Raw genomic sequence first — 26,206 nt, forward strand, 5'->3', positions numbered from 1 at the left:
AGCTTTCTTGATGTATTCATACCTCATGGCCATGATTTCTCAGGTTTGTTTATCACTTTTCTCTCCAACCTGTTAGCCTCAGAATGTGTCTTTAATCTCTACTCACTCCTTTCCTTTAGTGATACCTTTGAACACATGCTATCAATTCCCAAATATTTATCTCCCTCCCAAACCTCTTTCTAGACTTTTATGTCCAACTTCCTACCCAACATCTTCTTTGAAGTGTCTAAAAGGCATCTTATATCAAATACAGTCAACACTAAGCAGCACCTCCAAACCCTCATCTCCTCCCAGACAAATCTTTATCTCTACTGATGGCAACTCTATCCTTCCAATTGCTCACACCAAAAATTTGGCACCATTCTTGATGCCTGTCTCCCAAGACTCTTCAGCTAGCAAGTAACTGCTGAGACTCAAATCCAGTTCTCTCCAGCACTAAAGCCTGTGCCAAATATTGAAAACTCACCTTCAGTCTAGCTTGAATATTAGCCTAAAAATGAGTCATCTGGCCAACCACTAGAGTATATGTATATGCAAACCACTAGAACATATATCTATATGTATCTATATAAGTATATAGATACATATACAAGTATTCCAAAGATTTTCTGAGATGACTGAGTTGTAACTCAAAATTATTATATTGTCCTTAATACATCACACTTCACAGCTGGTAAAAGAAATCTGTTCTGAAGTTTTGTGAGCACACTGACATAAGGACATTTTATCAAAGGTTTACTAGGGCCTTCTTTCTTCTCTGTCTTTAGGTAAAGTCACCAGGCACAAAACATTGCCCAGAATTCAGATGAGCAGATTTTCCATGCTCTTTTTATTTTTTTAAAAGTTTATTTATTTATTTTGAGAGTGAGAAAGAGAGCACATGGGTGGGGGAAAGGCAGAGAGAGAGAGAGAGAGAGAGAGAGAGAATCTCAAGCAGGCTTGAACCCATGAACTGTGAGATCATGACCTGAGCTGAAATCAAGAGTCAGATGCTTAACCAACTGAGCCACCCAGGCGCCCCTGATTTTCCAATGCTCTTACCAGAAGTAACAGCCAAAGACATCCTCTTATCTTCCTTATTCTGACCTCATCTTTTTTCACGTTGTTTTCCAAGTTTGGCATTTGTCAACAGATTTATGAAACCGCGGGAAGACACCAATGACCCCATTCCATTCTTTCTTGCCTCTGGAATTCTTGAACACAAGCATTATCAGATTGTCTCAAAGATGTTATCTGTCTAAATTGTTTTGGTTCTTTGCCCTCAATGTTTTTATTACACATACTCTACATGATGTCAGGACCTATCATTTTCAGAAAAGGGCTTGGAGAAGCCACTTACTTTACTGAGCATAAACATCATGTACAAGCATTATAATGGGTCAGTTCCTTTAATGGAAACTACTTCCAGAATGTTTAATGGCCTCCCCAAAGTTTTTGCAGTTTTCTGGTTTTAAATCCCAATATTTAGCCTCCCCTTTAGGTTTTGGGGAGATAATGGCCTATATCTTTTAGGGATGGCAGCAGGATATTGGGAGAATAAGTTTAATGAACAGTCATTTTCATGACTCAGGGTTATTTTTATATAATGTATTGCAAAGACTGGAAATATTCATGTTATGATTTTTTTTTTTTAAAACATCTAACAATTTCTCCTTAGCTCCCTCTTTAGCATGTTTTGAATTTGTTCATTCACCTTCCTTGTTCTGGGAACAATACTCTGTTAAGGCAACAGTGGGTGGTTGCTGTTCCTTACTTTCCTATATAAGGAAGGAATCCAATCCAACAATCCCTTAGAGCTACTGCAAAATGAAAACCAATCATAAGAACCTGTATCTGCACACTCTCTTCTTAAATTCTCCCATCACACTGCCTACTGTCATGGTCACTCCCAGCTACTTACAGTTTCTAAAACATGGGATAAACTCCTACCAACAACTTGGGTTAAGAAAGTGAACAAGCCCAACTTTTTTAGGGTACATTTGTCACACATTAAGTCTGTAGGCCACCAGAACTGCTAAATAATCTGTGACTGTCCAACCAGCCCCTAAACCTTCTTGAATCCTCCATAGGACCAAATTCAAAATTGTGGAGCATTGCTTCCTGTTTTGGGTCTCATAACTTTCCATTGTCCTCACTTGCATCCTCATCAAGGTCCTTACTGGAAGCATCTCTCTCATTCATTCCTCTCCCTCAGCTTGCTTTCACATGCTGCCCACACTGCAGTGTGGCGTCAGGCAGAGAACTTGCTCCGAACCAGTTGGGTGAAGCTGTTAGAAGCTATAGGCCATAGAGAGGCCATTAGCTACCTCTCATATTCCTCATTCTGTGTCTTTAAACACTTGACAATCCAACAATCCTGTTAGACAGAAGGCATCTTCCCTGTCCCACAATCTCCTTTTCTATTTTTCATTATGTCACATTTCTGAGACAGACAGTCCTTGAGAGCTCCCCTTTAGTATATCTTTGCACTTCAGTTTATTATATACTAAGATACTTTTGCTCCTTGTGTTTCATGTTTTTTTTTTTTTTTTTTAAAGTAGGCTTCACACCCAGTGCAGAGCCTAATGTGTGGCTCAAACTCATGATAAGACCTGAGCCCAGATCAAGAGTCAGACGCTCAACTGACAGCCACCCAAGTGCTCCAGCTCCTCATGTTTTGAATTGGCTTGATAAGTACAAGGTCTAAAGATAATGAAGAAAACAGAAGAAAGTTTCAGTCAATCAATGGTCTAAGAACAACAGAGATTCCATTTTATAAAACATAGCAACATGAAGAGAATTCCTAAAGAAAAGTAATTTAGAAAATTTAGACAGTCTAAATTAATATCATGAATAACAAATAAAGTTTAGAACTTGATGAAAGGCTTCTCGATACCACATCCCTTACAATGTGGGACCCAAAGTCTATGGGAGGAAGGTCAGTTCAAATTTGCAATTTTAAGCCTCCAACTGCTTTTTATCTTGGCATTCAACATTGTTAGACAACTCTCATCGCTGAAGTACTCTTGATGAAGAATGTAGGTGGCAAACAGGTTGTAGGCACTGTATGGATCTCACTCAGATCTTTGGCCACTATAGCGCAAGCTAATTTAGCATAGTGTTTGGCATAGTAGGGGCTCAATAAGTATTACCTAATATTAATTTTTAATGTATGTATAGCTCAGACCATCTCCTATCCATAGTCATTAGCTGAGGAAACATAAAAATGATTTAGATAGCTTTTAAAGATATTTTGAATATGCCATATGTTAAGAAGTAAGCTGATTAAAGTGATCTTAAAATTTCCTCTTTGATGAGACTAATGTATTTATGCAAAAAGATGATTGGATGTCTGGCCTCAGCTTCAAGAGTAGTTCCATATAATTTACTGAAAATTGTAATGGTGTTTGGCAGTGTACCATAAATGGTCAATTCATAAATTTAAGCTGATGATTAGGAAAACCACATTGAAAATATTATGAAAGCTTACCCAACGTGGATGTTGTTCTATGAAGCCTTTGGCTGCAGTGTGAACATACATTTATCTTGCTCAAAGGAAAGTACTGAAGAGAAGCTTACCTTACAAACTGATTTGGTTTAAAATGTTTGCTCTCTGTGAAGAAATTCTTGCATAATTCTCCTTAAATCTTATTCTATTGTATATACATTCTTGTTTACGTTTTGCTGAGGGAACTAGAACTTGTTTTCTTGAGGAAAAAAGTCATTAATACTAGTCATCAGAATGTGACTACAAATCTTTATATTAAAACACAGAGTATAATCTTTAGCATTTAGTACAAAATTGCTTTCGCAGTGGTTCCCACTTTCAAAATAAAGGGGAGACAAGCTTTGTCACCAGGGTAGCCTTCCAGCTTAGGTGTCATTCTCTTTTTCTTTTGGACAAAGGAATGAGAATACAAGAAAAAGACCCAGAGAACCATTTACTATATCAACATTGGAGTAAAAGAAGTTTTCTATTACAGGTCCATATTATAATTAAAAGTAGGCTCTGGAAGTCAATGCTTGCTTTCTGAAAAGGCAAACAAAAATGTTCCTGGTACCCTGCCCAATATTCAGAGTCTGGCAATGATCCCTCAGTGTAGCAGCCTAAGATCTCAAGGGTATGACAGGTGCCAGGCCACATTCTTCTTGGCTGAATAGGTATTGGAGTTGGTTAGAGTAGTACCTATTACCACACCAGGAGATAAGAGGCAGGAAGGAAATTACAAATATGCGGAGATTTCCAAGCAATTGGAAATAGTCACGATGCTCTTAAGCTTTGTTTCTAAAGTCCAATAGCACCTGGTATTAGCATAATTTTTATTGTATAGAAAATAGTTCTTCACATGATTACACAAATTATATAACCATGAGATGAAGGCAACATTACTATCATTGTTGTATAGATATGAAAACTGAGACCCAAGTTAATTTTGCAAAGATCTAGCTGCTCTAGGATTTGAACATATCCTTTTGAGGTATAATTAACATAAAATAAAACATTGTATCTTGAGGATAAGCCTTGTAACTTTTTACAAATGTAAATTTTAATCATTGTAACTACCACCAAGATCAAGGGATAGAAAATTTCTAATACCAGGGCACCTGGGTGGCTCAGTGGGTTGTGTCTGACTCTTGATTTTGGCTCAGGTCATGATCTCACAGTTTTGTGAGTTCAAGCCCTGCGTCAAGCTCTGCACTAATAGTACTGAGCCTTCTTGGGATTCTCTCTCACCCTCTCTCTTTGTCCCTCCCCCAATCACACTCTCTCTGTCTCTCTCAAAATAAATAAACTTGTTAAAAAAAAAAAAGAAAGAAAATCTCCAACACCTTAAAAACAATAAAAACTGAGTTCATTTGCCACAAGGAGGACATCTGCAATGAAAAGATAAAAATTAATCATTTATTTGGGTTTAAAGACAATTATTTCTGTGCACAGCTTCCATTGTATTATATGTTAACAGAGTTTGTGCAATAAACTTTGCAAGCCAATTTCAAGTTTGAGATTTTTTTTGTTCTCATCTCCTTAGCCCTTAAGTAGTTTATGGCATATTTGGAAGAAGTAGAAATGTGGTGTTAGATGGTCAGAGGATGGAGAGTTATTGAAAGATATTCATTGAGCTGCTTTTGTTTAGATCAAGTATTTTTTTTTTTTTTGGCCAAAATATTTTGAGAGAGCCAATTTGATCAATATGAGTATTTTTTAAATTGTACCTTTGTGTGATATGACCAGAAGTCTGAGCATGTTGAAATTAAAAAAAAAAAAAAAAAAAAAAAAAAAAAACCTGAGAAAAATGAATAGTACTAATTTGTTCAAAGAAATGCAGGTATTCAGAGAAAAATTGGCTGTGTGGTAGACCACATAGATGCTAATAGAAAGCTGAATTTTCTTCCATTGCGTGAATGTTCTGATTCCAATGGAACAGTAGATTTTGAAGAATTTCAGAGCTTTCCAGTGGAAACAAAGCCATAGTTTTAGAGATGAGTCACAGGACTGGGGTATCGATTATTTTCAAGGTTTTGCAGGTATATTTCTTGAGCTAACCTTAGAAGTTGTCTCAGTTATCAAGTACTTATTCTTCCAAGAGAGGAGGGACAGTGAATTTTTGAATTCCTAGAATTTAAAAGTTCTGAAATGAGTGTATTAATCTGAGAATATCCTTATGCTTTTTGAACATATGACCAAACTGTAGAAATCAGTCCACATGGCTTTCATACTCCCTTTCATGGAATTTCTAAAATCAAAATGAAAGCTAATGCAACTGATATAAATCTTGAGACATGAATGAGATATTCTCCAGTAGAACTCATTTTTTCTACCTCCCCAATCTGCTCACAGGTTTCAAAAATATTTTAGTCTATTAGTGTTTTTATTAAACTGTGAAGAGTATTGGTCTTATAACTGTGTGCTTTTGTAAGCACAAGTTTGATTAAACTTTTAGAACCCTCTTGCATTATTTCTAATAAATGAAAATATCCAAAACGCCAAATGGTTTTGATTGTGTATCTCGCTGTAGAAAACATTTGTCTGCAGTGAATAACTGAGATAAATTTACTTTATAAATTTGATACAATTTAAGTCAGCAAACATTATACAATTCCTTGTCTTCAGCGTATGCTGTTCTAATTAAGAAATGCTACTGAAGGGGATGCCTGGGTGGCTCAGTAGGTTAGGCATCCGACTTCAGATCAGGTCATGATCTCACGGTCTTTGAGTTTGAGCCCTGCATTGGGAGCCTGGAGCATGCTTCAGATTCTGTGTCTCCTTCTCTCTCTGCCCCTCCCCGCTTGTGCTCTGTCTCTCTCTCAAAAATAAATAAATAAAATTAAAAAAAGGAAGAAATGCCACTGAAGATCTTCGAGGAGGGTTCTGCCTTTGAGTCACCTTCAAATGAATAGATCAACATTTATAAATGAAACATGAGTATAATGCTCTGGGTTAGGGAAAACATCCTGTATCCTGTAACTTGAGGATTAACTTTGAGTAACACAAGGGCAATATGAAATTGGAACAAAGCTAGATCAGGAGTGAATCACTCACTTCAGCAGCTGTAGTCAGTGAGCAGAGAAGATAACTTTCTAAATGAATAATAGATACTGCACAGCTCAATCTCAAAGGTAACAATGAGTATGAATGAGTTTGGAGGTGAATCCAAATTTTCATTCTACTCAAGCACAGTGGCATAGCTGCTTCTGAAATGGAGTTTATTTATTTATTTATTTATTTATTTATTTATTTATTTGTTTATATATATGTGCATGTATATATTTCTTGTACTTGAAGACCTACAAACAATGAATATTGTATTTTATTTACTATAAAATTCCTCCAAATATAAATGCTAGGAATTTTTATTTAGACGTCTTTGTTAATTTTTAAAGGCAATTTTCTATGAATCCTAGGACAAGTTGGTCACTATTGAATCCTTTAAAAATCTACCGCATTTCCTTGAGTAGTTTATTTGTTAGAATTCTACATTTGTTCATTCATTCTATAAATGTTTACTGAGTGAACACTTACTATGTGTTTGAATCTATGGCATGTGCCAGAATTGCAATGACAAACCAGGTAAATTTCATCCTGGCAGTTACAGAATTTGGAGTTTGACGTGGTGAGATTTGACGTGCTGCTCTGAGAAATGCTATAGGTTTCAAGAGATGCCTCAGGGCAACCGGTAAAAGTGAGCAGGGTGGGAGGAGGGGAACTGAAGTTTCTGGCTCATCTTTTCTCCAAACTCCAATCAGTTGCCCTTTCTCTGTTTCATCCACTGAGCTGCCTTTGGAAGATTTCAGCTGCATAAAAGATCCTGATGCTAGGCCAGTTTACCATTCACAATCTAATTAGTCCAGCTGCTGTCATCAAGTCCTCCTTTCCCACTCTCTTCAATTTTTTCACTTACTTGCTCAGTAGACATTAGACATCGGGGTTGTGCTGAATGTTACATTGGATTATCAATCATAATGGTTGCACTCAGGATGTTTTTAATCTAGCACTATTTAATACTGATTTCAACTGTTTTAAGACTAGGGCTACTGGGATGACCTCTTACAGCTATTCTGTGAAACCTCTTCCCAAATTCCTGCGCGACTGAAGTTCAATGCACGCTCGTGGGCTGGTAGAGAGACATTTAGGAATGATAGTTGCTGTGTGCTCAAGGAAAGCACGGACTATTTTCACCTTGCCAGTCAGTGGCACTTAACCTTTGTTGCATAGCACCACCTGTTCACACAGAAGGCGTGGCAGTGATTTGCTGAGATTTGGGCCATCAAGATGAAGAACTAAAATAAGCTTCCAGGGATGAACACTTCCTTCTGTATTAATTGCAACTCTGCCCCTTTTCCCAACATTCACTGTAGCAGGTCATTGTGTCACTAGGCAGCCGGACTGAGAACTGCTGATCCGCATCAGCTCACACAGTGATTTGTTTACTGCCCTTGGCTGCTGAGTAAATGGTTGTGGATCCAAACAGAATAGGAACAGCGGTGTTTCCTGTATGGACCACTAAGCTGTGTTTAGAGGTCCTAACGTAGAGGATTGGTGATGTTGACCCTTTACCTAGTGCTTGATTGGGTAGTAAGTAGGGCTAGAATTCCTTTATCCTCATGCAGGGCTGACCTTACTGGTAGAATGACTATGTCATATGAATGAATGGATTTGAAAACATTCTGCTAGAAAGTATCTCTTCCTAAGGACCCTTCTGGTTTTTACAGTCAGCAGCTAACTTCTTTTTCTAATGGTTAAAGCAGGTTGTCTGAAAACATACCTGTTAAAATATAGATCCCTTAGTCCCTGTGCCCTTCCAAGATGTAACTTATCATAATTTGTATCTTAGAGATATTATTTAATTCATCAGATTGACTTCAGTTAATTTACATGGATTTGAGTAACTAGGACTGATTAAAAGAAAGATGTAGAAACATGTTTTCTGAGTACAAAGCCTGCTACATTAAAGATCTAGGATACTGTAAAAGGCAGCCTTGTTCTTTCAGGAGGCTGACACATGGGATTGGAGGTATTAAAAAAAAAACAAACAAAACAAACCTAAAAACCTAATCCCTAAATAATTTTCTCTATAGTTTGTGGCCATTTCTAACTTTTGGTTTTATAATTCCCATCTGTAAAACACTGGTCACTGAAGTTGAGGGCTGTTTTCATTGGTAAAAGATGATAAAATCTTTCATATATCTATGTTTATTTTTTTGTTTTTATTTTTTTTTTAAGTAGGCTTCACACCCAGTGCAGAGCCCAATGTGGGGCTTGAACTCATGACCCTGAGATCAAGACCCGAGCTGAGATCAAGAGTCAGATGCTTACTGAACCACCCACACGCCCCCATACATCTATATTCAGATATGCTTTTATATCACTTTTTTAGGGTGGTCCTGAACCATCTATACTGAAGGAAAAGAAAATAATGAATGCAGGTCAGAGAGAATCCATGAGAATTCTCCACGCTTGCCACTAAACTTTTACTCTAGGATAATAAAGGAATTTCCACCAAGACCAAAATCACTCATTTTTCTAAGTATGTTATCTATATAAGAACATACATGCCATGCTTTAATATTTTTTAGTTAACCACAGACAAAAATAATTAGTTTATATCTGAAATGAAATACATGGAAACCTGTATTAGGTTTTGGATTTGAAATTTTTAAGAGTCCCTGAATTTTAAAACTAAAAACTGTTTTTTAATTTATTTTTATTTTTTATGTTTGAGAAGACATAAAATATCTAAGAATCTTTGGTATGCCCTAAAATCACTTTGGGTTAAGTGTTATGAAACTTAATTTGGTATGCTTATCTAATAATGAGATCTGATGAATAGCTGACTTGTCAGAGTGATGTAATACTGAAGACATTTTTTTTTTTCAAGACCAGACACACAGTTGACTCATTAAGCAATTTCTGTTTACCATTGTATTATCCTCTTCTTAGACCACAGTAGGCCAGATATGTTAAGTATCTTAGGTAAAAATAGATTAATTATTCCATTTTTACATTAAAAGTCAAAGAGCCCTGTACATCTATCTGAAAATGAAATGTGATAGGGTGGAGACATACATATGAAGCGTACTTTAGAAAATCTACATATGCTTTTAAATGAATGTTACTCCAATTACCATGTTGGTTATTATTTTTGAAAGTGTGTTGTCAAGGGGCACCTGGGTGGCTCAGTTGGTTGAGCGTCCTACTTTGGCTCAGGTCATGATCTCACAGTTCATGAGATCGAGCCCCACGTCAGGCTTTGTGCCAACAGCTCAGAGTCTGGAGCCTGCTTCGGATTCTGTGTCTCCCTCTCTCTGCATCTGTCCCACTCATGCTCTGTCTCTGTCTCTCAGAAAATGAATAAACGTTAAAAAAAAATTTTAGAAAGTTTGCTGTCAAAAGCTAAACTCCATAAATTTATGTGAATATTTTTGATAATATGCAGTCAGCAACCTCTAATTACTCCCTGTTGTCTATGAAGTGCAGATTATTTTGCCCCTTATTCAAAGTGCCTCATAATTTGGCCTCTGCTTCCTTTTCCAATATTATATCCTAATAAACCTCAGCCTATACCTTCTACTCTAGTTAGACTGGTTTGGCAAATATGATGTTCTATCCTTCGTCCCTTGGTCCACTCCACCAGACTGCAATACTACCCCAGTCTTCTCTGCCGATTCAGATCCTAACCATCTTTCAGTCCTAGCTGGACTCCTCCCTCATGCTTGAAGTTCCTTTTTATCTGCTCTGTTCTTATCTGCTCTGTTCGTAGCACTTCTGCTGCATTTCCAAGTCCTTAGGATCTTGTCTGTATTGGTCATTTGACACCTAATGACAATAGACAACATTTACTGAGTGCTTATTAAGTGCTGAGCATTGTGCTAAGAGCATTATCTTATTTAATCCTCAAACCTCATGGGAAAGGTACTGTTCTTATCCTCATTTTGCAGATGAGGAAACATCCCAGAGAATTAAAAAAAAAATGTTTTAAATGTATATTTATTTTTGTGTGAGAGAGAGAGACAGAGTGCAAGTGGGGAGGGGCAGAGAGAGAGGGAGACACAGAATTTGAAGCAGGCTCCTGGCTCTGAGCTGTCAGCACAGAGCCCCATGTGGGGCTCAAACTCACAGACCGTGAGATCATGACCTGAGCGAAGTCGGACGCTTAACCGACTGAACTACCCAGGTGTCCCTACATCCCAGAGAATTCGAATGAAGGTCACCAGCTGAAATTGGTGAAACCTGGATTCAAATGCATATTCTTATTCACTCAATAATATTACTTTACATTAATAATTAGCCTTTCATCCATTTTAATCCCCCTCATTGTAAATTCTTTTGGAATTTTGGAGTGTTGCAATGCATATTTTCAATCTTTCTGACACTTCCCTTCTTCTGCACATGGTTTCTAGCATAATGCTTTGTATTTGGTTGAATCTCAATAAATATTTGTTCATTGAAGAGAAACATATAAGGACTACTTTTACCATGGATTTATATTTTGTTTTCTCATATTTTTTTGAAAAGTGTACTTTTTTCTGTAATAAGAAATGACTTATTGAACTACCTCAGTGATACGAGATTTTCAGTCTATGAGTGCCTTAAAAATGTTATCAAATGTTTTACCTCAGAAATATCGAGATATTCTCAACTCTGGGGCACTTTATTGATGTCGTCATATGATAGATTTTGAATGTATACAATAAATTGTAGGCAAAATTCTCTTCACGGCAAAGTATGGTTACCTTATCATAGGCCAGTGAATGTTTGTTGAAAAAAATTAAACTGTTTCCATGGAGAATTAGCAATCTGCACAAGAGAAAAAAGTTTCCACGGAGTCTCCAATATCTTGAATATTTTTCTCGGTCTCTATGGTCATGATTTGATCACTGTAGTGTTGGGACAGAGGAAGGAGTCTGAAACTGAAGGTGATAAGAAAGAAGAAATGAATATTAAAGATGTTCATATACTACAAGTTCATTGTGTTTTTTCATAAAAAGAAAATAAATGTCTAGTTTTTGTTTGATAGAAAAAAAAGAAAAAAAGATGAATGAATAAGACCTGAACCCATAGCGGTGCATCTCTGCCAAAGATATTGAAAATGGGGATAATGTCTGTGTACATCACTATTTTTAGTGTCAATTGCCAAATAAAACCTTGATGTCTTGTTTACTTCGTCTCTTTACAACCTCTTACTATTCATCATTACTGTAGGAACAAAATGTTGTATTTATCTGAAAGTTAAAATGGACATTATCTGTGGTATCACTGAAATATTCTACAATTCCATGTCAGTGTCTCATCACGCATGATTAAGCTTATCTTATTTCCCCAGAGGCCAGTGTGGCCTCTTGTGTTCCAGGGTAACTATCAACAAAAAGTTATAAACAATAGCACAGAACGTTGCCCTGGCAGATAAAATACTCTTCCCTCATGAGTCTGATTTCTAAACCGATTCACCTTGGGGCTTGACTATGAATTGGGTGGGTGGGGAGAACTTTTGCCAAAATGCCTTTCCAAATTAAATGAATACATTAGGCTATTTAGGAGGGTCAGAGAGGTGGGGGAGAGGGGAGGAGAAAGAATTAATTTATAAAAACTATCTTAACAAGATTATTTATACATACACAAACATGATTAATTATTTAATTTCAGCTCTTGAGTTAAAACATTACAGACTCTTAAAGACTCTCATATAACACTTTGCATTGAAAATGCTTTATGGGGGCACCTGGGTGGCTCAGTCAGTTCCAGCCCTCTGTTGGGCTCTGTGCTGATAGCGTGGAGCCTGCTTGGGATTCTCTTTCTCCTTCTCTGCCTCTCTCTGGCTTGCCCTTTCTCTCTCTCTCTCTCTCTCTCTCTGTCTCTCTAAATAAACATTTTTTAAAAAATAAAATGCTTTCTAGGTAGTACTACATTATTTGTGGATGTGCCATTAATTCACACATGGACTACTAACTCTATTCAAATGCCAGATATTCTTGTTGGATTACTTCCAGGTGGTATGCATCATTGTAAATAATTATATAAGTAAAAATTAGCTTATCATCTGGAAAGTGGAGAAAATCGTATTTATATTTATATTTATATTCACCAAGATTGGTCAAGCTCCTAACTTCATCCCTCCTACCCTTAACCATCTCCATTTTCACCATCAGATAGAAAATCTTGATTGTTAGTCTTGCTGGAATGACTAGAAACTTTCTCATTTGAGGACACCAGAGGAAATCCTTACTCGACGATGACAATGCCCCCCAACTTCCCTTTGAAAGACATTATGATAAAGCAAAAATTCAGAATTCATAAATAAAATGAAATCTGATACATGTTCTTACTCAAATGCTCTCCTTTTTAAAATGACATTTTAAAATAATATTCCCTTAGATAGCTCCTCAAAGCTGCTTTTTAAAAAAGAGGATCCACAGATGTTCAACGAATTCTGTTTTTGTTTCCACTGACATGCCATCTGGGAGTAGAAATGGTGTGCCATAATGACTGGTTGTTTCTTAATTCTTGTAGAAGAATGACTTTTCAGATTATCAATACATTTTTCCATTCTTTGAACTAGAGTGACATACATAAGGATTAAATTAATAATTTTCTGTAATTGCTTTTGTTTTAGACAATCATTTCAAGCGTTTTTTGCTAAATATATTTACCACAGTTTTTTTTTTTTGAAATTTGCATTCTCCTTTTATGAAATTCCACTGCAGGGTAATTCAACAAATGTGTGCCTGTTAAAGAGTTGTGACTGTGGGCAGAGTTGTACATTTTAGCTTTGGTATAAATGGTTTTGCTATATTTGGTAAGAAAGATGTAAAAAGAACATTGGACTTTCCCTCATATGATACAGAAAAGAAATGAAAAGTTTAAAAAAATTTAAAAAGAAAAACCATCCAAACGGACTTTTACTGAGTCAGAGGCTACGTGTCAGGGTTTCAGAGCAGTCGAGAGCTCAGTCACACAAGATACCTTGTCTGTGAGGTTAGGCAGTGTCCTTCTCACTTCAAAGCTGATGAAAGTCAAGTGACCCAACAGGTAGGCTGGCAGGAGAGTTGTGTTAAGACTTCATCTGGTGCTTTTATATACTTCGTTCTAGACTCTGCTGTCATTTCTTTTCCCGTGAGTTACGCAAACAAAACTTGCGTATCAACGTGAAAGACTTTGAATTTCTACATTTCTGGCAGTTGAGGTAATCCTTGAGAAAAATGTTAATCAAAGTGCGAGAGTTTGTGATATTCCTAATCAAAGAATAGTAATGAGAGTATATAGGGTATAGGTAGAAAGATATTATTTTGTAGAATAGATTTATTACAGCTGAGTTGGCTGTAAAATATATTTCTATGAAGCCAACCAGTAGGATTTCCCTACTGATTGCTGTTTTTAAGTGAGTGAAATATTTTCACGTATAACATCTCTTGAGATGTAATGAGATAAGAACTGAGCATCTGGTAACATGTTGGTGACAGAGTGGCTAATGTGGCTTTTGTTTACCAGAGCACTAGTTGAAATTTTCTCTGTGAGGTACTGTAGTTCCAACGTGGCAGTTTATTTTGTTGCGGCACTATGTTCCAGTATCTCATTTCAACCATCAACTGCTTCTCTGTTCTTCTTTCCCGTCTCATTTTGTTTATATTACATTTCAGAAATAGTCAAAATTCTCAAGATTTTCTTCTTTGACCACGAGTAGAGTGACAAATAGGCCCAAAGCAAAATCAGATTTTACCAGTAGGTCCTGTGTTGGTCAGGCTAATGACTAACAGAGTGGCGCCCACATGGTGTGTTTGAAGAAGATACTGAGAAATACTCTTTGCTCAGAAAAGAGATCTCACTCACTATTCTGTCATAGTGTCTACATCCCAGAAGTGAGATTTTATTTCTTTGAATCTGGAAGGACCTTTAACTTGTAGTCTGTTCTTGCTGTGGTTCAAGTGCAGTTACTCCTGGAATGAACTCTTGTTTGTTTGTTATTTTACCAATATCGACAACTCTTACCCGGTGGAGATGAATTGAGAACCCTTTGAGACTAAGACATTCTAGGAAAGGGGAAGTAATTGGCTTGAAGGACTATTTTCATGATTCTTTTATGAATATTGCAATTGAAGGTTTTTAATTATATTTTTTTGGATGATGGGGGGAAAAAAAAGCACCCTGGAGGGCTTATAGTTGTTTTTTTAACATGTTGTTAGATATATTTAAAAAAAAAATTTTTTTTTAACGTTTATTTATTTTTGAGACAGAGAGAGACAAAGCATGAACAGGGGAGGGTCAGAGAGAGAGGGAGACACAGAATCTGAAACTGGCTCCAGGCTCTGAGCTGTCAGCACAGGGCCCGACGCGGGGCTCGAACTCACGGACGGCGAGATCGTGACCTGAGCCGAAGTCGGCCGCTTAACCGACTGAGCCACCCAGGCGCCCCGTTAGATATATTTTTTTAAGCAACTACTTTTGCAAGAATGAGAAATGATATGTGGCAGGAAATAAAATGGAATTGGTCAAAATAATTTCAGCCAACTCACAGTTTAAGGTCTTACCCATTTTATTGCTTTTTAAATGTCATGTCATAAAACCAAAGGTTAGAGGTACTCTACGTGGAGTAAATGCTCTAATTAATCTGATTTGGATTTACTTATAGTAAGTGTTGACTAGGGTTGATTTCTTCTGAGGATTTCCTGCTTTGATTTTGTGGTGGAGCCTACTGGGTCAAGAAGCTTAACTAACACTTTTCCAGTGTGTTATAATTCTTTGTATTTCTCTTACTAGTTTCCTTAGTCATTTCCTTGTTGGAAATGAAAAGCATTTGGCAATCATGGAAATAATTTATCTGATCACAATCTGCCTCATGGGCTCAGGTAGAATGAAGGAAAAAGTGACTATGTCATTTTGGGCACTCCACCGATGAAAATTGTTGCGATGTGTACATTAGGAAAATAGTTACCTGAAACAGATTACTCACCTGGGGGAGTCTTTAAACTTATCTGAAGAGTCTATTCTAGGAGATCCAAAATTTAGCAATTGCCTTAAGTTGTCACTTAAGTTGCCACTTCCCTAGTTCTTGATTTACATAGACTACTACCTCTTGGAAAAGTTGATTTTCAGTGGTTTCCCCACCTAAAATGAGCTTTCTCAAAAGTGACTGGAGTTTATTTTTTAAATAAAATTGTTGAGTTTACATTACAGTAATAATTTTTCAATTTTATTGTCACTCGTAGAATGACTCATGACTAATAGTGGAATTTAAGTATCCAACTGAAAAGTCATGTGTGAAATTCTGGCTAAAAAACAGGTTTCCAAAGAAATGCTATAGTGGTAATGGTGATGATCGGGATGGTGCTTGTGTTTGGAAAAACTATATGCAAAAGCAACATTTAAATAATTGACATTTTTGTATACACTTAATTTAGAAAAGAGTTTTCAGATATTATAAAAGTATATCATTTGGATTTAAAATAAAAACTATTTTCGGGGGACCTGAGTGGCTCAGTTGGTTAAGTGCCTGACTCTTGGTCTCAGATGAGGTCTTGGTCTCAGGGCTATGAGTTCAAGCCCCACATTGGGCTTAGCACTGGGGTGAAGCCTACTTAAAAAGTAAATCAATAAAAATAAAAAAATAAAATAAAACTATTTTTAAAAAACCTTAACCTGTTATATATTTAAAAACATGTCTTTATGTAGTTGTTTTAAAGTATATTTATTTGAATGAATGAGTTATAAAGATTTTGAAAAATCTATATTAATTGATATTAATAACTGTATAGCTCTGACATTCTGTTATTTTATAATACTCTTGATTTTAATGTCAATTTCTGGATGATACAGATGTCATTTTTATAACAACTTACAGTTTAAAAAGTTATAGCCAATTATCTTTATAGGTATATCTAATCTGTCTTGTTTCAATTGCAGGAAGCATATAGGATCCAAGTCTAATTTGTTCTTGAGTATAGGGCAAGATTACCTACATGTGAATCTGAGCAATAGCACTTAATATCGGTATGACTTCAGACAATGTAAACTGTAGCTAAGTTTTCTCATCTGTAAGTGGGTTGACAATAGTATCACTTTCACTGGCTTATTGTGAGGAATAAATGTGTTGATTAATGAATTACCCTAAGCTCCTGAGACTGTGCCAGGTACCCAGTAAGAAGGCATTAAACAATTACCATTATTGATTATAAAGAAGATATTGCTGGAGTCATAGAGGTCTGAGTTAAATTCCCAATCCTAGACTTATTAATTAAATGACATTGGACAAGTTAGCAAACCTGTTTGATCTCAGTCTTAACATAAATCTAATGGGATTGCTGTATTAGGTAAGTGTATCTCATGTAACTTATTAGCACATGTTGTGGCACTATTAGATGTATGATAGATGGTAGCTCAAAAAAGAATGTACTTAAAGGCAGACGGTAAAACAGTTGCAGGTAACTGTAAAATACTGGATTAAAAAATCTATATAAAGACACTAGAAGGCATTTAAAGTAAACAGAAATGTGTAACTGGCAGGGTTTTAAAAACCTGTAACTGGAATGTGTAAGAATTGCGTTTACAGCTTATGGTCCCAGGGTGAGACCCAACTCTCACAGATATGGCTGTGGAAATAAATTGCAGCCTTACTAGCTAATGATATCAAGATCAGAGTTTGGGATTGGGAAACAGCTAGAAATTTAAAGGAAAACTTGGACAGCACAAAACTTAGAAGTAAGACAAATTCAGAGCATAAACTGTCCAAATCCATGGTTGGCTGCTGAACTACATACGTACAGACAAGAGGCTTGATGAAAATTAAACAGACGCTAGAAGAAGTCTGAAAAATATAAGTATTTAGATCCAGATCTGTGATTTGGATGCTTTTCTTAACTGAGTGCAATTTTCAACTGTGCACAGCACAGGTGGCAGAAAGCTGAAGCTGGGCGGATTTGAGATATGATGATACGGAACCCCAATGCAGAATAGCAACTGGAAAATAGGGAAGAGTCCCTAGAAGCAAGAAATCACAGAAAGTGAGTCTCATCTCTGCCCCAAGTTTTGGCTTAACAGAGAATTTTGTGGCAACAGGGAGTCTTACAGGGATCTGTAAGAAAGAAGTAAGAAACCACAGGCTGTGTTCCATAAGGGGAAGCTATATTTTTAGTTAAATACCAGGCAAGTTAACTGCCTAGGAAAATAAAGCTCCAATAATTCTCAGAAGAACAAAACAGCACTATGAATACCTATATCATATTGTCTACAATGCCAGTTTTCAGCCAAAAATTTATAAGATGTGCAAGAAGACAGGAAATTGTGACCCATACTTGGGAAAAAAAGGTAGCCAATAGAAGCTGACCCTAAGATGGCCCAGGTGTTGGATTTACTAGATAAAGCCTTCCAAGTAGCTATTATAAATATGTTTTAAAGATTAAAAGAGAGGCACCTGGGTGGCTCAGTCCATGAAGCCTCCGACTTTGGCTCAGGTCATGATCTTGAGTTTCGTGAGTTCGAGCCCTGTGTCAGACTCTGTACTGACAGCTTGGAGTCTGGAGCCTGCTTCAGATTCTGTGTCTCCCTCTCTCTCTCTCCGCCCTTCCTCTGCTCATGCTCTGTCTCTTTCTGTCTCTCAAAAACAGACGTTAAAAAAAAATTTTTTTTAAACATTGAAAGAAAATATATTCAAATATTTCTTGACAGGCAAGTGGTAACTATATAAAAATTAAGTTCTAGACCTGAAAAATAAAGTAACTAAAATTTAAAAAACTGCTAGATGGGTTTAACAAAAGATCAGAAATGGAGTAAGAGATAATTAGTGAATTCGAAAAAGGATCAATAGAAATTACATAAATATAAGAATGGTGGGGGGAGGAGATTAAAGAAAAATGAACAAAACCTCAAAAACTTCTGGGGCATTCCGAAGCAATCTAACATATGGAAGTGGAATTCCATAAGGAAAGGGAAGAGAAAAAAATCAGAAAAAGTATTTGAAGAAATAATGGCCCAAACTTCCTCAAATTTCATGGAAAACAATAATTTATAGTTCATGAAACTCAACAAACCTAAAGCAAGATAAACAGAGAATGTTACCCTCATAGTCATGTAGGATAGGGGACAATAATATTAAGAATGGAGGTGGGGCTCCTGGGTGGCTGTTGACTGAGAGACCGACTTTGGCTTGGGTCATGATGTCATGGTTCATGAGTTCGAGCCCCGCATTGGGCTCTGTGTTGACAGCTCAGAGCCTGGAGCCTGCTTTGGATTCTGTGTCTCCCTCTCTCTCTGACCCTCCCCCATTCATGCTCTGTCTCTCTCTGTCTCAAAAATAAATAAACATTAAAAAAAATTTGTTTTTAAATAAGAAAAAAATGTTAATCCTATGAGACTTTTTGCCTGTTGTTTTACAGTCCTTCCTAAAGATTAAGATATAAAAGGAGGAAGCATAAGGATCATAAAAATACCCACTAAATGCCCTAATACTAAGAATGAAATAAAACCAAACAACAAATACTATGGAGTAGAACAAAGCACTAAATTAAAAAAAAAAAAAAAAAAGAATAGGGAGTACATGGAAAAAAATGGATAGATGAGGATAAATATCAACTTGTCTACAGGCCTTTCTCTAGTTTTCCCTGGTGTTTAAGCTAACTGACATTTTGAACCCATAACACGTAGGGTGTGGAATACCAGGAGGCTAATTACTTCAGATTCATTACCACATTTACGTCATATGTTAATTAGCTAAGGTCAACTCCTCTCTTTCTTTGTACATTTATGTATATATGTGTGTATATATGTGTCTGTGTATGGGTGTGTCTGTATATTATTGGTATACTTTAGGAAATATGATTTCTTCAATTGTGGAGGAAATGATATATATTTAACATATTAATATACATATATAATATATATTTTTATATATTTCATCCATAATTGAAGAAGTCATAGTTTCTAAAGGTTACCAAATATACAGTTCTTCTAGAGAAAGATTGATGCTATTAGTAAATACTAAGATGTGTGATTTAAATGGAATTTAGATTTAAATGTAATTCTATGACTTTGTATATATATATACACGTGTATATATATATATATACATATATATACATATATGTGTATATATGTATATATATATATATATACACGTGTATATATATATATATACATATATATATATATATATATATATATATATATATATAAAGAAAAACCCACATAAGTACAACTCCTAGCAATAACAGTCCGTGTGTATATATATAACCTAAAGTTACAAACGCACTGTGGGTTTTTCTTTATTTCTTTTTTTTTTTTTATCTTTGGGAACTAGTACAGAAAATTCAAATATTTAAAGAAATCAACAAAGATAATATTTATAGAAATATTAAGAATGATTATAATTTCCTACTAGCTCTAAATTCTTTTCCTAACAAATATGTAATATTGCATAGTATATACAGGATACTGTGCCTGCCAGATTCTTGATCATGAAATATATAAGTTGTGATTTTTAAAAAAAATGTTTGAGGGAGAGGGCACATGCACAAGTGGGAGAGGGACAGAAAGAGAGAAGGAGAGAGAGAATACCAAGCAGACTCCTCACTGTCAGCTCAGAGCTCAGTGTGGGACTTGAACTCACCAAATGTGAGATCATGACCTGAGCCAAAATCCAGAGTCAGATGCTCAACTAACTGAGCCACCCAGGTGCCCCATGATTTTTGTTTTTAAGGTTGTTAAACCTATGATGGGGAAAACATGCACTCAAAACAATTAGGAAAGTTCCAAAGTATGTAGACAAGCATTTGTTTAAACATGAAGTGCTTGAAGCACCTGCATCAAAACTACCTAGGGCACTTAATAAAAACACGGATGTCTTGGCTCTAATCTCTACCTACTGAATGCCAGTCTCTTGAGGTGTGGTTTTGGGGTTGTACAGTTTGGAAGCATCCCCAGCTGTTTCCTAATGCTCTTCAAAGTGTTAACACTGTGAATCTAGAAGGGTAGGGCAGTGAGAGATTCTTCCAACACGGACTGGTTAGCAGACAAGATGGTGCTTCACTTGGGCCGTAAGTGGAAGGATAAGTTGAGATGAGAGTAGAGGATATTCCGAGAGGATACAGGAGTGAACAGCCCCAAATTTTATCTTTTTGTGAAAGAATGAGTCACAAGAACGATTTGTGTTAAGTATAAAAGTTTAAAAGGATAAAAAGATCAAGGATAAAACTTTAAAAAATACTGGAAAATTGGGTTGGTGTCATATTGAAAGGGCCCATAGTTTCTCTTCATGGATAAAAAAAGGAAGGAGTATTTTGTACCTGCTAACAAAAGGCCTCAAGGATTGAAAGTACTTTTAGAACTACTTATGCACCTTTGTTTTTGGTAGCTTCTTTCCCTTATATACACATACCATAAACTTTTGCTGTATTTGTTTCCTCTTTTATTTGTAAAGATACTGTAATATAAATACTAAACATCCTACTTATCCCAAATACTTCTTCTGTAACCATTGTAGCATCTACTTAAAATTAATCTAATTGTCTTATATTACTAAATGCCCATATTCAAATTATTTTCCCCATTATATCCTACTGTTTTATACAGCTATTTTTTTTCTCCCCAAAACGAGATCTAGTTAAGAATCACTCACTGCACTTGGTTCTAAAGTTGCTTTCAATTTAGAACACTAACCTTCCTGCCCAACTGCCCTTCTTTTTCCTCTTATTCCTGACATGGTAGCTTTTGAATTGTAACTAACAGGATTAGACAGAGTTTACCTTTTTCCCCCCATTCAACCATTCATTTACTCATTCACTCTAATTTTTTTAAAAACAGTTATTTGTTGAACCACTTTTGTGTGTTCAACGCACATGAAGCTGGACATACAAGAGAACAGCAGTGTCTTCTCTATCGCATATCAGGAATTATTTTGAAGGAAACGTTTTTCTAATGAAAATTGAAGTGCTGAGAATGTCATAAAAAATACATGCACACATGCACACACATACCCGCATGTTAAACAGATCACAGCAAACTTTCAGAGTATAAAGTAATTTTTGCTTATGAAAACTCTTTTTCGGAGTTTACGATACATAGCCACAACATTTCAATTACAAGAATCCAATGATATGATTTTCTAAGTTGCAACTTAAAAACCCAAACTTGTGGTTAAAACCAAGAATGAGATTCCTCTAACTTAGGCATCTAGATTTGGAATCTAGACCAAACAAGTATACACAACAAGCAAGACTCATTCAGAAATGAATATCACACAAACACAGTTCTGTTCCAAGTGTGGGAAAGTATCAGGAAGTTGGGAGAGTTTCTTTTGCTCTTAGAGCCTTAACTGAGCTCGAGAAGAAAAGCCGATGGAGGGATCCTGGCAGAGAAGATGGCAGGGACTGATTCAGAGGGAGAAGTTTATTTCTGCTGTTAAATAATCTCCTTTTTATGTAAAAACATTTTTAAAGATGTTCAAGAGTGCTTAGGCATGTCCGTGGAGCTATTCTGTCCTTCGCCCATCTGGACCTTTATGGAGCTGCCTCGGGAATGGGCAATGGGAAACCTTCCCTGGGAAGGTTTTAAAACTGGAACTGAGAAAAGTATATCATTCTCTGAGTTTCTGGAATTTAGGACATAAGGCTTGTGACGTGTCAGCCCCGTGTTTCCCAGCAGGGTTTCAGAGAGAAGGAAGCTGCTTTGCAAAGAGAAAGAGAAAGAGGGAAGCTGTTCTGAAGAATGAAGGAGAGAGTCTGGGGGTGTTTGAGTCGTCTATGGTTCCACTGTTTACCAAGGATCACCCAAGCACCTTCTTGTCCCGTGTTTCATGAGATACAGCCCTTCCCAAAGCTCTCTGAGCATAATTTCTGTTTTAAAAAAAGTCCAATTTGAGTTGGGTTTCTGTTTCCAACAAATCATTTTATTTTCATCTAGTTCTCTCCAATTATTTGGATGTTAAATACAAATTAATATAAAACGAATATTGGATAACAATAATAGCAATGACTATTTGTATAATGCAATATGCCAGGCACTGTTCTTTGCGTTAACTTATTTAATTCTCAAAATGATCCTATGAAGTAGATGCTGATATACTTCCAATTTACACAAGAAGCAAGATTAAGTAATTTGTAAGTTAAGTTTATCCATATATGTATTAGTGTCAACGTTAAAACCAGAGTCTGGCTCTGCCATGCTGTAAACCATTATGCTTCTCTGCATGATTGATTCGGTGTGCTTCCTTTCCTCTTTACTGTCCTTCTTTCCTACTATGACTGCAATGCTATCTCACCATTAAAAAAATTTTTTTTTAATGTTTATTTATTTTTGAGGCAGAGAGAGACAGAGCATGAACAGGGGAGGGGCAGAGAAAGAGGGAGACACAGAATCCGAAACAGGCTCCAGGCTCTGAGCAGTCAGCACAGAGCCCGACGTGGGGCTCGAACTCATGGACCGCGAGATCATGACCTGAGCTGAAGTCAGACACTTAACTGACCGCGCCACCCAGGCGCCCCGATCTCACCATTTTAAGAAAATGTTTATTTATTTTGAGAGAGAGAGAGTGTGTGAGCATGAGCGGGAAAGGCAGTAGGAGAGGGAGAAAGAGAGAGGCAGTGAGGGGAGAGAGAGAGAGAGAGAGAGAGAGAGAGAGAGAGAGAGAGAGAGAGAGAATCCCAAGCAGGCTCCATGCGGTCAGCACAGAGCCCAACACAGGGCTTGATCTCACAAACCATGAAATCAAGAGTCGGATACTTCACTGACTGAGCCACCCAGGTGCCTCCATCTCACCATTTTTAAATGAGCAAATGAAATACAAGTGCCTGGTTTGAAAGCAACAGCTCTGTTTCATAAGTTTATGTGTTTGTGATCTCCACTGTGCTTATTCTCCTCTTCTACACTGATTAAGTCTGTCACTTCTCACCTAACAAAGTTCTGATACAGACTGTTCGGTCTGGGAGATACAAGAATAAACCAGGCACAAAAACTCACTTTGAAAGCAGTGCCAAGTAGCTGTATGAGTATTCTCAGAAAGGAAAACTCATCAACTAGGAATTAGACTTCAGTAGAAGATAATGTTCTCTGAGTGTCTGGGACTGTTTGGTTCCAGACTAAGAAATTTCCTACATTGTTTAAAGATATTTTAACTTTTCAAAAAGCTTATCAGTCTCACAGTCTCTCTCTCTCTCTCTCTCTCTCTCTCTCTCTCTCTCTCACACACACACACACACACACACACACACACACACACACACACACACACAGAGTTATTACCTCCCTTTATTCCCCAACAACTGGGAATTGCCACAACTCATGCATCACCAGAGATTTGCTATGATGCCACTGACGTCTTCTAGTAAAATCTGCACGATCTTGTCTGTATCTTGTGGCCAGACCTTTTGTTGCCTGATCAATTATATTATTTCATGTGATGCTCCCTATACAAATCATTCTTCAGTTTTTATAAGGTCTTTATGTTAAAAAATATATGATCATAAAAGATTTGTTTCAAACAATTCTGTTCCTTGAATATTAAAGTGTTTAGATTCCAGGGAGATATTCTGATATTCACAATACAATTGAGGGTGTAAACTCAGAACTCAGAAATTTTCTTTAGAAGTGATCTTCAAGGAGGTATGTGGGGGGGTAGTGGTGGTGGGGATTAGTACTTTTTAAGTAAATTATTTTATGAACTATTGAGTATGGGGCCTAATTTGCCTAGGAACTTCTGTTTCTTTGAATATTTGTGTCCAATTATTAGTGCCTTCTTGTTCTAAAATGTCATGATCGTAGTATACTGAATGCTTATGCATAGGTATTTTATAAAGAGTTGCTTTTTATTTTTTGAGATCGTCTGTGAGGATATATCTGTTGACATCCTTCTATGTTGGAATCACTTCCTATATAAGAACAGTCGCCAATAGGATTTGTTATGTAGAAAAGGCGAAAAATAGTAGTTTAGGGAATGAGATGATTTCTACTCAAAGCTGGAAGATAAGGGCCTTGCTGAAACTTAATTAAGATAACAAGGTGAAGCTGGAGGTGTTAAATATCATTTACATGCAAGCAATCTGCAGTTATGTGGCAATTACACGGCAACCTAACTGAAAAAAGAATTTTTGTATAACAGGGTTGCAAAGGGGAACAAGTTAGCTTTTAGGGGTGGTGGAGATATGTGTTCATTATCTTGATTGGCCTGATGGTTTCTAAATTTGGGGGTTTTGTCAAAGAAGATAATATTTTCAGGGGTAAAATATTGAGTTACATGATATCTGAGTATTTTTCAGAACAGGCTTATCCGTGTTCTTCAGGTGTTGAGTGTCTTAGGTTTTCCCTTGAGCACCTGGTAGGCTATCTCTGCCCTGAAAGAGGAGGAGATTCATTTTGGCCCTTTGGAGATTTTGAGTTTAGCACTTTTGCCTTCCATTCTCAAGTCAGTGATTATCAACATCACCTGGGAAGGAATCGGCCCTTCCTGTGATTTTAGCATATTTTATCCTCATTGTTCCCATAGCTCTTCCATGTCTAGAGAGGTGTGAGTTTTAGTAATTTATCTGCTTTTCCCAGTTGTATGAGTTGCCTTGCCATGACCCACCACATCCTTCATGGCACGGAAGTCCTGCATACTGTGCTTAAAACCTCATTTTGATGTTGTGTGTAATGTTGATAGTGTATCTGATGTGAAGTGTTTCACAAGAAGTTTCTGCCTGCAACTGGGAGCATAATTGTATGTATGGCCTATGGGCTGAGTTTCCTCATACAGAATGTGTTCTTGGTGTCATGTTTCTTCTAGGGCTGGGTACACACACCTGGGGGTCTGCTGGGGACCTGCCTTCTCTCTGTTTGCCACAGGCCCCACCACACCCCTGATGTATCACGCTGCACTCAATCCATACCCTCTGCGACCTGCCTGGACCCTGTAGTCTTCAGAATTTGTGATCTTTACCTGCTCTGGTCCAAGAAAATAATATCCATTCTGTCTTTGTTTTAGCATCTTTGTGCAGGTGATCCTGTCATCTTGGAGCTTCTGGAATGTTTAAGTTGTCATAATAGTCCATCTCCCTAGAGACATTCTGGTTTATGTTTTGAAGATTATTCAGAGGGTCTCTATGAGTATCTGTGCCTTTTTTTCTTTTTTTTTAAATTCACCAATTCTCTTTCCTTAACCTATAAACTCTTGGTTTGAATTTAGTGCCAGGAAAAATTCTTCTTTAAAGAGTTGACATGTTTCTTTCTGTGTAATAATGGCAAAATGGCAGCCACCTGATTTAGTATTCTATCTATCATGTATTGGACCTTATTCTGAGGACATACAAAACCAAATTTGAATTTTAGTAGCATCAAAGTGTTTTATTGTAATAAAAATGTTTTTTGTTTGTTTGTTTTTTGTTTTTTTAGTTGTCTGGAAATTTTCTCCTTTTCTCTCTTATATCTTTTGCTTTAATCTACTTTGAATCCTTTTGGAAAGAGGAGGGATGGACGCCTAGATGGCTCAGTAGGTTGAGCATCCAATTCTTGATTCGGCTCAGGTCAGAATTTCACAGTTGTGAAATGGAGCCCCCGTCAGGTCAGATTCTGTGTTGTTGAGTATGGAACTTGCTTGGGATTCTCTCCCCCCCCCCCCCCCCCCCCCCCCCCCGCCGCCCCGCCTCTCCCCTGCTTGCACTCGCTCTCTCTCTCTCTCTCTTGCTATCAAAATAAATAAATAAACATTAAACAATAAAGAGGAGGGATATAAGTCATTTGAAATATGAAATTACATTAACAAAGTCATTTAAATAT

General features: G+C 36.8%; 1 long non-coding RNA gene across 1 annotated transcript; it reads right to left on the reverse strand.

The window, feature by feature from the left end:
- Positions 1 to 11,108: 11,108 nt before the first annotated feature.
- LOC122211491 lies at positions 11,109 to 25,674 on the reverse strand. Its single transcript, XR_006198704.1, has 2 exons — positions 25,371 to 25,674; positions 11,109 to 11,388 (listed from the first exon to the last, which is right to left on the reverse strand). It is a non-coding gene; the product is annotated as an uncharacterized LOC122211491 (long non-coding RNA).
- Positions 25,675 to 26,206: the final 532 nt, after the last annotated feature.

This window comes from Panthera leo, chromosome F3, assembly GCF_018350215.1.
Source record: "Panthera leo isolate Ple1 chromosome F3, P.leo_Ple1_pat1.1, whole genome shotgun sequence".
Taxonomy (NCBI): Eukaryota; Metazoa; Chordata; class Mammalia; order Carnivora; family Felidae; genus Panthera; species Panthera leo.